Consider the following 12,825-nt stretch of genomic DNA (forward strand, 5'->3'; position numbering starts at 1 on the left):
GGATAAAGAAGATATGATATATATCATTCAACTGTTTGAAGGGACACTTAGGTTGGCTTCCATGTTTTGGCTACTGCAAACAATGCTGCAATTGAGAACAGGGTTGGGACCTGGAACACTTTGCCACAGTGCTTGCACCTGGACAAAACTCTCCTCCAGCAACAGAATACAAAGAAACTATAAAGGACTAAAAATGACTGCATGCATGCACAGCTGGGGCAAATTATGGACAACAAGATACAAAAAGACCAAAAAAAACCCAACTGCCACTTCTGAGGTGCTGGGAGCAAAAGCAGGGTACTGTACATGATCCCTGCACCCAGCACCACCAAGGGGGTGGGCAGACCACCCAAGCCACCCCTCCAGCCCAACCGCTGGACCCGCCCCTACCCTCACCCATATAAGGGACCAGCTTGTCCCCCCTCGGGGAGCAAGCAAGAAACACCTGTTACTCGTTTTCGCTCCCTCATGCTGTAGCATGAGTCTCAATAAAGACTTGCCTGAATTTTTCATCTGGCCTCTTATCAATTTCTACTGATTAATGAGTCCAAGAACCCTGGTTAGTAACATACTTGTGGTGACCATGAAGGGACATTGTCCCCTTCCCAGGAGAGGATCTGAGCACCTCTGGGACCACCAAATACAGCTTCCCCGTGGGTGACGGGCGGTCACCTGAACCTCTTGTTTCAGCATCATCATGTTACGTAAGTCTGCCTTCCTGGCCCCTGGGGGGCTCAGTACCCTCATTCAGGGCAATGCCTTCCCCCTCCCCTTTGTCCTTTTTACCCTCACCACTTTCCCTTTCCCCTTTGTCTCTTTCCCTCTCCTGAAATCTTCCTACTTCTCTCTCTGTCCTCTCCTACTTCTGTCCCCTCCTTCTGAGACAGTGGACATCTGGCAGCTACAGCCTCACTCCTCTCAGCTTGCAAGACCTCTGGCCAGCAATGTCACCCTGATGAGTGACAAGCACAGATGGGAGAGGCTCGCCTCACACCATGAAGACCTTGGTCCATCGGTCTCTCCCTGACTGGAGATTTATGAGAGTGATAGAGGTTCAAACCTCATACCGTGTAGTGGCTGGAAGTCTGATCATCCCACTATTCTCACCTTTATCTTCCTGCCGCCAAGAGAAGTCCCGTTGGGAAAGGGCTGAAGTGACAGATTTCTGTATACTGGTGTATGTGTGGGTAAGAGTCCCACCTGTGGGTTAGGGTCCCACAGATAATGTACAACTGGCTGGTTTCTGGGCTTGATCACCCCGGTGGGCAGTGGACAGGGTGCTGCCTCCTTCACCGGTCCTTCCTGGAAGCTCACAGGCTGGTGGAATGGACACCTGCGGAGGACGGGTTTAAAATGGCAGTCTCTCTCTGTCTCTTTCTCCTTTTCAGGCTTTTCTGTCTCTCCTCCCTTTTCCTCTCCCTCGGTCCTCAACACTTACACTCCCATCCCCTTTCATCCTGGAGACTCCCTGTTGGCTCACCATTTTCATGACCCCCCAATATTTTTCTGTTTTGTGTTCCCAACTCCAGCTGGCAGGAGGGCCAGTGAGAGAGGAGTTTGGGCTGGACAAAGTCCTCTAGAGTCCACCTCAACAGTAAGACCATCTCTTTTTTCTTGTTTGTTGTCTTTAAGTTTCTGTCATTGGTACATATTGGGTCTCAGTCAGTGAATTTAAAAGGATCTTTGTTTTATGTAGTTTTGTCTGTCCAACCCATCCTCAAGTCTCTGCCACATTGTGGGCACAGTGGAGCACTTCAGCCTTTGAAACGCAAAACACAGCGCACATTGCCTGAGACTCCAGTCATGGGTTTTGCTTGGCAGGACTTTAAAGAACAGGGAAAAAATGAGCTGTATTTAATGGCTTAAAGGAAATTAAGTGGCTCATACACATTCTCAAAAATATAAAAGAAACTCATGGGAATACATTCAGGTTCATGTAACCTGGAAATACTCAGTATTAAATTAATATCTGGTATTAGAGCTAGCTTAAGCTTGTGGGTTTAATTGATACAGACCTGTATTTAGAGTCATCAAGTATAATACTTTTATTGTACCAAGGGTTACTGGAAGTCAGTAAGTGCATATTGTTTCTGCTATAAAACTTGTCAACAAGGAAAATCATTTGACATGATGAAACTTTTAAGTAAATGTAACTGAGATAAGGGCTTTTGGGTAAACTCTATAGGAATAATTTGGGTTTGGAAATGTCCATGTAAAATAGTCTCTCCAGATTTTGGTAACTTGAAACTAAATTAAGTAAATGATAGGAATTCTCTGAATATCCAGGCCATTTCAAGTAAGATAAATATTGGAACATTAATTGCTAAACAGGCCTAAATTTACTTACTTTTGTCTCCTTACAGAGAGAAAACTGAAGATGTTTGGGTTTTTTAGACACGTCTTGTACCACATTGAGGAAAGAAATTGTGCTTTGGGATGATGCATGTTTCTAGAGGTTATGAGATATTCAATCAGAAAATGCTGGTATGACAACAGTTTACAATTACTTGCTTCTTAGTTTTTGCTAGAGATTAATGCTTTAAGGTTAAGAATTATAAGGAAACATTTTCAGTATACAAAGAAAATGGAAAGGATGTTTTTGGTTAAAGAAGGTATAAGCAATAGGAATGGGAAGGTATGCGGGGGGAAAAAAGAGGAGGTTGTCCTAGATCTGGTTGTTTCTGACTAAAAACGAAAGTGAGGGAAAGGATAGTATGGGTACAGAAAATTTTAGGAGGTTCGTGAAAAAGGAACATTGGGAAAAGAGTTTTGTACATGGTCAGGATTTTCTAAGATTGGGTTAAATTTAATTAGGTAAATCGATTTTAAGAGTAGACTGGTGCAAGACTGGATTTGGTTTCTCTCTCTCTTAAGAGAACAAAGTTTTCTTGGAATGCTGCTTTTGATAAATTGTGAGAATTTCTTTACCTTAAAATGGAGGGACCCTGACACCCTGAAGGCTACTGGACAGTGCTTCCCCAGGGTTTTTGGGACAGCCCACATCTTTCTGGGAATGCATTAACAAGGGAGCTGAGGGAACTGAGCCTCGAGAAGAGAACTCTGCTATAATATGTTGATGATTTATTGATAAACAGTGAGACAAAGCAAGATTCAGATCAAAATACTGTTAAGGTCCTAAACTTTCTGTGAGGAAGGGGATATAAAATCTCCCCAACCAAGGCTCAGATCTTACAGCAACGGGTTAAGTATTTAGGATTTGTTTTGACCCCAGGGGCACGAGCCCTAGCCATAGATCAAAAACAGCAATTAGTACATTACCATCTCCAACCACAAAGAGGCAACTCCGAGGCTTTCTCGGGATGGCTGGGTTCTGTCGTATCTGGATTCCAAACTATGGCCTTATTGCCAAACCCTTATACGAGGCTCCAAAGGGAGAAAAAAGGGAACCCCTTTAATGGAATAGGGACCACCAGCGGGCCTTTGAGACCCTAAAGACAGAGTTGAGTAGAGCACCAGCACTGGGGCTTCCAAATTTGGACAAGCCCTTTATGCTATACTTTCCACGAGAGGTCCAGGGATAGCTCCAGGAATCCTGACCCAAAAGCTGGGACCAGATCAGAGACCAGTGGCTTACTTTTCAAAACAATTGGACTCAGTGGCTCTGTGATGGCCAAGCTGCCTTTGGGCAGTAGCAGCCACAGCCCTGTTGGTTAATGAGACTTCCAAGCTCACCCTGGGACACCTCTTAAATGTGTTAACCCCTCATCAGGTAAAATCTGTGCTAGATGTCAAAGGACATCATTGGTTGACCAGAGGAAGGTTAACAAGGTATCAGGCCCTCCTAATGTACATCCCAGACATTACCTTAAAGGTGTCCCAAACCATAAACCCAGCAACTGTGCTTCCAGCCGTCAAGAGTAGACTTACTGCATCGGTGTATAGAGACCATAGAACAAACTTACTCCAGCAGGCCTGATCTAGATGAGCTTCTTGACAGCCCTGAGGTCAAATGGTTTACTGACAGGAGCAGTTTTATACAGATGGGAATCCAGAAGGCGGGGTATGCCATAGTTAGTCTAGTTGAAGTCATAGAAGCCAAGGCCCTGCCACCCCAGACATCAGCCCAGAAGTCTGAACTAATTGCATGAATGAGAGCTTTGCAATTAGGGAAGGATAAGAAATTACATATTTTTGCTGACTCTAGATATGGGTTCCACGTGCTACGTGCTCATGCTGCCATTTGGAAAGAAAGAGGGAGGTTAACCACTAGAAATACCCCCATAAAACATAAAGATTTGATTCTGGATCTTTTAGAAGTAGTGCAGCTTCCAACACAAGTAGCACTAATCCACTGCAAGGGCCATCAGAGGGATGGCTCTTTTGTGAGCCAAGGGAACAGCAAAGCTGATCAAATTGCAAAACAGGCAGCTTGATTGCAGGAAGCTGAACAAGTGATTGCCCCCCTGCTCTAGTGATTGGCCCCCCTGATCTCCCTAGCCTTCCCCAGTATTCCTCACAGGAACAAGAAAATGCTGAGAAATGGGGCTATGAGAAGGGAAGAACAGGCTGGTATTAAAAGGGATAAGGTTCTAATCCCTGAGGCCCAACAATGGAAACTCACTAAGAGCTAACAGGATGCCACCCACTATGGGAGGGATGCACTATGGGACTTGGTGCAAAAGGCTTTTTCAGGGAAGGGGCTTAAAAGAACAGTAAAACAAGTAATGCTTGCCTGTGATTTATGTGTCCATAATAACCCACAGGCCCACCCAATTCCCCCTTAATTACTCGGGCCAATTCAGGGCTGAGGGACATATCTGGGGGAAGACTGGCAGTTAGATTTCACCCAGATGCCCCCCTGATCAGGATATAAGTTATCTTCTGGTGTTTGTTGATACTTTCACAGGATGGGTTGAAGCCTTCCCACCTGATCTGAAAAGGCTATGGATGTCTGTAAGTCCCTTTTAAAAGAAGTAACTCCTCAGTTTGAACTTCCAAAGTCCCTCCAGAGTGACAACAGGCCCTCTTTTATAGCCAAAATCACACAGGGACTCATGACAGCCCTAGGGTAGACTACAGGCTACACACCTCTTGGCACCCCCGGTCTTCAGGGAAGGTAGAGAAGATGAACCATACTTTCAAGAAAACCTAGCAAAGCTCTGCCAAGAAACTCATGCACTCTGGACCAGCTTGCTTCCTATTGCACTCCTCAAGGTCCGTGTAGCCCCCAGGAGTGGTCTGAGGCTTAGCCCATTTGAAATGACCTATGGGAGGCCTTTTCTTACTACTTACATTCTACCAGATGAGGAAGTAAACCAGGCCCTGAGATACATTATTAATCTAGGACAAGTTCAGAGGGCAATCCAGGACTATGCCACTGCCAGTTCCCACTAAAAATACAGAGGAAGGAGCAGTTCCTTCACAGATAAACCCTGGGGACCAAGTTCTTCTTAAAACCTGGAAAGAGGGGTCCCCCCAAGATCAACTATTGCCAAAATGGAAGGGCCTCTATAAAGTGATTTTAGCCACCCATACTGCTGTCAAACTGCAAGGGATATCTAGTTGGGTACATTTGTCCAGACTAAAGCTTTTACCTCCAGAAACCCCGCAGGCACCATTGACAGATAAGTAAAATGATGTAGTGGGCTGGCTCCTATTTGCCATTCTTGCTGTTGTACTCTTGCTTGCATTCTGACGATCTGCTCAGCCACCCCCACCAGAGAAGTTCCTTTGTCCGTGCTGGGTTTAAGGGAAACACTCCACACAGACATGCTCCTCTTATTGACTCTGTCCACCTTCCAGGTCCCTGTAACTAGAGGATAATGGTAAGAAAACTCATTTGTCAACAGTTCCAGAATCACATCCGAAGGGGAACATTGAAAAGAATGCTGGATACACCATCAATACCCCCAGCTGGCTACTGACCGTCCTCCTGCATTCCCCTGAACCTGTCAGTTCCAATGGTAATTAACAATCTAAACTGGGGACAACTGCCACCCACTTGACCTCTGCTGGTCACACTCGCACCTTCCAGGGGCTACTCCAATGCTTTAATCTGACTTCCCCATACAACTGGACCTCAGGCATGGGGTATGGCTATGTGAAACTGCACAAACAGTATTTGTTTCACATGGCTAAGAACCCACCAAGGTATAATTACACCAGATATCCTACGACCTTACCCACTGGTGCCCTATTTCAAACTGTGGCCCCAACCCCCTAAATAACATGGAAGGGGAATTCAAATGGTAGGAAGGAAACATCCCATCACCTAGTCAATACAGTTTAACCCAACTGTGGGATACCAAACAAACAGTGATCTGGCCTATCGAGTGTGACCCTCTGATGGTGCCAGCAGGATTCTACACAAGCATCTCGTTAAAAATATTGTAGAGCTTTATACGCTTAATTATCAACAGAATGGTCTGCTGTCCCTTAATTATTTATGTACTAAAAACAGTTATGTCCTTCAAGGACTGTCCGCTCTTAACCATGAGACAGATATTCAGGTCTGCACACTTGTAGGGTGTGTTTTCCTCTGCAGACACCCAAACCATCCTATGTTATGGAATTACAGCCAGGCCCTGTTCTTTTCCAACCAAGATATGGCCTATAAACGCATTGATAATGTCCATTTCACAGACAAGTGCACTCTAGAGATTATAGGGATAAGAGGGATTTTCATCTATAACAGGACCACTCTAGCTCACCACTGAACCTGGAGAGCACTAGGAATGATCTTGGCAGGGGTAGGGCTGGCCATAACACTGGCAGCTCCACAGGGAGGCTTTACCTACCATGAAACAACCCTGAGAAATCTCACCAGATAGCTTGCTTATATGACGAAACAGACAGTGCAGGCTTTAATGGGACTTAAGATCTCTCTTGTTTCTTTGGCTAATGTAGTTCTTGACAATTCTGTAGCTCTTGACTACCTTCTGGCAGAACAAGGCAGAGTTTGTGTGGTAACGAATATGTCCTGCTGCACCTGGATCACTGCAACAGACAGGTAGACCATTAATATTAAAGAAATATACGCCCAGGCAGAGTGCCTTCACAGCCTGGAGAGGGGCAAAACCGCCTCCCTTGTCTGGTCAACAGTTAGGGGAGTCCTCCCAAAGTTAACCTGGTTCCTTACCTTTCTAGGCCCTTTAGTGGCTATTGCTGTTCTCCTTTTCAGCCCTTGTTTGTTTAACCTTTTGCTTAAGTTTGTGTCTTCTAGGCTCCAACAATTTCAAGTAAGGCTCATGATGGCTCAAGGAATTCAGCCCATTCCAGTGGAGGGTGGCCCGGGATCCTACAGGTTCTTAGAACAGTCAGTGAGGGACTTCTACACCTCCAGGGTGGGCTAGGGTCTGCAGCCCCTGTCCAGCAGGAAGAAATTTCAGAAGAAGAGACCTTCAGCCCCTTGACCTTTAAGAATAAGGGGTGCAGAATTCCTCAGGGGGGAAGGAGACAGACTGGGACCTGAAACCTGGGACCCTTTGCTGCAGTGCTTGCACCTGGACAAACATGGGTGTGAGCAAGATCACCTATTACTTGTTTTCTCTCCCTCGGGCTTCAGCAAGAGTCCTAATAAAGCATTGCCTAAATTTCTTATCTGGCCTCTTGTAAATTTCTATTGAGTAAGGAGTCCAAGAAACCTGATCGGTAACACAATAATCATGAGATTGCAGAGATCTCTTCAATATCCTTTTTTTTTTCCCTTTTATTTATATACAAAAGCAGGATTGCTAGGTCATATGGTAGCTTGATATTTTATTTCTTTTCAGTGTTTCACATTTCTATTTTTTAAAAGTAGGAATGTCTTGACAGCACCCACCATCCCCACAGGAATATACGGATGAACATATGCTCGCAGGTACACACATGCCTGGAAGTGGAAAACAGACATCAGGCAACTACCTTCCACCCCAGAAACCCTAACTGCAGACCCCGCCCCACATACGCACCTTTTCCTTCCTCCCACTGTGTCTGGCCTGCACAGGTAGCTGATGTGAGTCATTAAGACGAAACTTCCGTGCCACCTACGTGTAGCTACATCTTTGTCTCTAGGAGTTGGAAAAGAGGAGGACCTTCTGGCTAGTAAAGAGCACTCCAAACAGCTGTGTGGGCTCTCAGGTCCCCTGACAGCTCCTGGCTGGGTAAGCCTCTGGGCACCGAGCCCAGCACTTGCCTCCCCTTTGGTGTAATCTGGGCACAAAAGGAGCTGTGCCAGGGCCTGTTTCCACCAGCAGTAAGGGCTTCCAGGACTGGTGGCTGTATTTTTAAATAAGCAGTATGGAGATTGCTTTCCCTGGTGGCTGCACCAGTTTACATCCCCACCAACAGTGCACAAGGCTCCCCTTTTCTCTATATCCTCACCAGCGCTTGCTCTCTCTTGTCTTTTTTTTTTTCTTGTCTTTTTTCTAATCATCATTTCCCTGATGATTAGTGAGGCTGAGCACATTTTCATGTACCTATTGACCATTTGGAGGCCTTTTTTGAAAAGGTCTCTTCCGTTCCTCTGCTCATTTTTTAGTTGGGTTGTTTATTTCCTATTGAGTGTATACATTTTTATATATTTTAGATATTAACCCCTTATCAGATATATGGTTTACAAATATTTACTCCCATGCTGTAGATTGCCTTTTGATTTATTAATTGTTTCTTTTGCTATACAGAAGTTTTTAGCTTGATGTAGTCTCACTCGTTTGTTTTTGCTTTTGTTGCTTGTGTTTTTTGGTGTCCTATCCAAAACAATCATTGCCAGGATCAAAGTGAAGATTACCACCTATGTTTTCTTCTAGGTATCAGGTCTTAGGTTTAAGTCTTTAATCCATTTTGGGTTAATTTTGTGAGTGGTATAAGATACGGGTTCAATTTCATTTTTCTGCCTGTTGTTACCTAGTTTTCCCATAATAATTTGCTGAAGAGAATAACCTTTCCCTCTTGAATGTTCTTGACTCCCTTGACAATAGTTGACCATATATGTGGGGCTTTATTTCTGGGCTCTTTATACCATTCTATTGGGTTATGTGTCTGTTTTTATGAAATATCATACTTTTTAATTATTATAGCTTTGTAATACAGTTTGAAACCAAGAAGTGTGTTCCTCCAGCTTTGTTCTTTCTCAAGATTGTATTGGCTATTTGGGGTCTAATGTGGTTCCATACAAATTTTAGGATTGTTTTCTATTTCCATGAAAAAAGCTAATGGAATTTTGATATGGATTGCATTGAATCTATAGATGGCTTTCGGTAGTATGGACACTCTACAATATTAGTCCTTCTTATCCACAAATGTGGAATATCATTCCATTTGTTTGTGTCTTCTTCAATATCTGACATCAAAGTCTTATAGTTTTATTGTACAGATCTTTCACCACTTGGTTAAATTTATTTCTAAGTACTTTATTATTTTTGATGTCATTGTGAATGGCATAGTTTTTTAAACTTCTTTTTTTTTTTTTTTTTTTTTTTTTTTTGCGGTACGTGGGCCTCTCACCGTTGTGGCCTCTCCCGCTGCGGAGCACAGGCTCCGGACGCGCAGGCTCAGCGGCCATGGCTCACGGGCCCAGTCGCTCCACGGCATGTGGGATCTTCCCGGACCGGGGCACGAACCCGCGTCCCCTGCATCGGCAGGCGGACTCTCAACCACTGCGCCACCAGGGAAGCCCCGAAGCCCTCTTTTTTTTTTTTTTAGTTCCAACAGTTTTTTGGTTGAGTCAATAGAATTTTCTATATATAAGATCATATCACCTTCCAATAATGACAATTTTACTTATTCCTTTCCAATTTGGTTGCCTTTTATTGCTTTATCTTGTCTGATTTCTCTAACTAGGACTTTCAATCTATGTTGAATAAGAGCAGTGGGAGAGGACAACCTTGTCTTGTACCTGAAAGTTTTCAAGCTTTCACCATTGAGTATGATGTTGGCTGTGCACTGGTCATATATTGGTTGAGGTATGTTCCTCTATACCCAATTTGTTGAGGGATTTTTATAGTGAAAGTATGTTGTATTTTGTCAAATGCTTTTTCTGTATCTATTGAGATGCTCATATGATTTTTGTGTTTTATTCTATTAATGTGGTATATCCCATTGATTGATTTGTGTATGTACCCATCCTTGCATCCTAAGGATAAATCCCACTTGGTCATGGTTTGATCCTTTTAATGTGTTGTTGAATTCAGGTTCCTAATATTTTGTTGAGAAATTTTGCATTTATATCATCAGGGATAGTAGTCTCTAATTTTCTTCTCTTGCAGTGCCTTTATCTGACTTTGGTATCAGGATAATGCCAGCCTCATAAAATGGGTTTGAGTGTTCCCTTATCTTCTATTTTTTGGAAAATTTTGAAAAGGATTAGCATTAGTTCTTCTTTAAATGTTTGGTAAAGTTCACCAGTGAAGCCATCTGGTCCTGGTCTTTTCTATGTTGGGAGGTTTTTGATTACTGATTCAATCTCCTTACTGGTTATTGGTCTGTTCTTATTTTCTGTTTCTTCATAATTGAGTTTTGGTAGGTTGTATATTTCTAGGAATGTATCTTTTTCTTCTAGGTGGGCTATTTGTTGGCATATAATTGTTCTTAGTAATCTCTTATGAGCCTTGGTATATCTGAAGTATATATCATTTGTAATGTCATTCATAATTATCATTTGTATATCATTTGTAATGTCTCCTCTTTAATTTCTTACTTCATTTATGTGACTATTCTTTTTTTGTTGTTGTTAGTCTAACTAAACGTTTGTCAATTTTGTTTATCTGGTCTAAAAACCAGCTCTTAGTTTTATTGATCTTTTCTATTCTCTTATAGCCTGTACTTCCTTTACTTCTGCTCTGAAATTTTTTATTTTCTTTATTCTGCTAACTTTGGGCTTAGTTTGTTCTTTTTCTAATTCCTTGATGGATAAAGTTAGACTTTTTTATTTGAGATTTTTCTATTTTCTTAATACATATTTATTGCCATAAACTTCACTCTAAGAAGTACTTCTGCAGCTTCCCATATGTTTTGTGTTGTGTTTCCATTTTCACTTTTTTCAAGATATCAATTTCCCTTTTGTCTTATTCCTTGATCCACTGCTTTACAAGAGAGTGTTGTTTAGTTTCCATGTGCTTTTAAATTTTCCAGCTTTTGTCATGTTGTTGATTTCTTGTTTCATACCATTAAGGTCAGAAAAGATACTTGGTGTGAATTCAATCTTCTTAAATTTTCTGATACTTATTTTATGGCCTGTTACATGATCTGGTCTAGAGAACAGTCTGTGTACTTGAGAGGAGTGTATATTCTGCTGCTGCTGGAGAGAATGTTTTATAACTGTCTGTTAGGTCCATCTGGTGTAATGCACAGCTCCAGGCTAACATTTCCTTGATGATTTCTTGTCTGAATGATATATACATTGCTGAAAGTGGGGTGTTTAAGTCCTACTATTATTGTATTTTTGTCTATTTCTCCTAAAGATTTGCTAGGATTTGCTTAATATATTTACGTGCTCTGATATGGAGTGCATATATAGTCAAATTGTTGTTTTTTCTTGATGAATTGACCCCTTTATCATTATATAATGACCTTTGTCTCTTGCTACCATTTTTAGTTTAAACTCTATTTTATGATATAAGTAGCTACCCAAACTTTCTTTTGGTTTCCATTTTTCATGGAATATCTGTTTCCATCCCTTAGCTCTGAAATTACATGTGTCCTGAAAGTGAGTCTCTTGTAGAGAACATATAATTGGATCTTGTTTTTTTAACCTATCCTGAAAGTCTGGGCCTTTTGACTTCTGAATTCAATCCACTTACATTTAGAGTAATTATTGATATGTAAAGGACTTATTACTGCCATCATATTATTTGCTTTCTGGATGTTTTGTATTTCCACTGTTTATATTTTCCACTGTTTCTGCTTAGCTTTGTGAATTGGTGATTTTCTGTGATGGCAAGCTGTGAAAACTTTTATCTTTTGTGAATCTATTATAGGTTTTGCTTTGTGTTTACCATAAAGCTTACATAAAATATCTTATACATAACACAGTCCACTGTTAGCTGATATACAAAAATATTTTATTATACTTTTATAATTTTTGATTACATACAAAAATTCTACCCATTTACTCCCCTTTTTGTGTTTTTGATGTCAAAATTTACTGCTTTTGTTTTCATTAACAAATTACACCAGGTATAGTTATTTTTAGTACTCTTTACCCTTATACTACAATTAAGTGATTAACACTATTACAGAATTAGGGTTTTCAAAATCTGCCTGTGTGTTTAGCTTTACCAGTGTTATGTATATTTTCTAATATTTTCATGTTACTAATTAGAGTCTTTTTATTTCAGCTTGAAGAAGTCCTTTCCTCAACTATTTTTAAAAAATTTTACTGAAATATGGTTCAGTATTTTACAGTATGGTGTTATTTTCAGCTGGACAGGAAAGTAATTCATATATATATATATATATATATATATATATATATTCTTTTTCTTACATTCTCTTCCATTATAGGTTATTAGTAGCTATCAGTATAGTTCTCTGTGCTGCACAGTAGGTCCCTATTGGTGATCTATCTTATATATAGTAGTATGTATATTTTAATCCCAAACTTCCAATTTATCACTCCCCACCTCCACTTTGGAAACCATACATTTTGTTTTTTTAATCTATTGAAGTATAGTTGATTTACATTGTTGTGTTAATTTCTGCATAAAACAAAGTGATTCAGTTATATATATATAATATATAAATACATTATATACATAATAATATATTGTATATATTTTATATTATTTATTATAAATGCATAATATAATATATAAAATATAATACAGGGTATATAATAATAAAATATATAATATGATTATTATTTATTATTATATTATATATAAT

The sequence above is a fragment of the Phocoena sinus genome, chromosome 11 (assembly GCF_008692025.1).
Source record: "Phocoena sinus isolate mPhoSin1 chromosome 11, mPhoSin1.pri, whole genome shotgun sequence".
Classification (NCBI taxonomy): Eukaryota; Metazoa; Chordata; class Mammalia; order Artiodactyla; family Phocoenidae; genus Phocoena; species Phocoena sinus.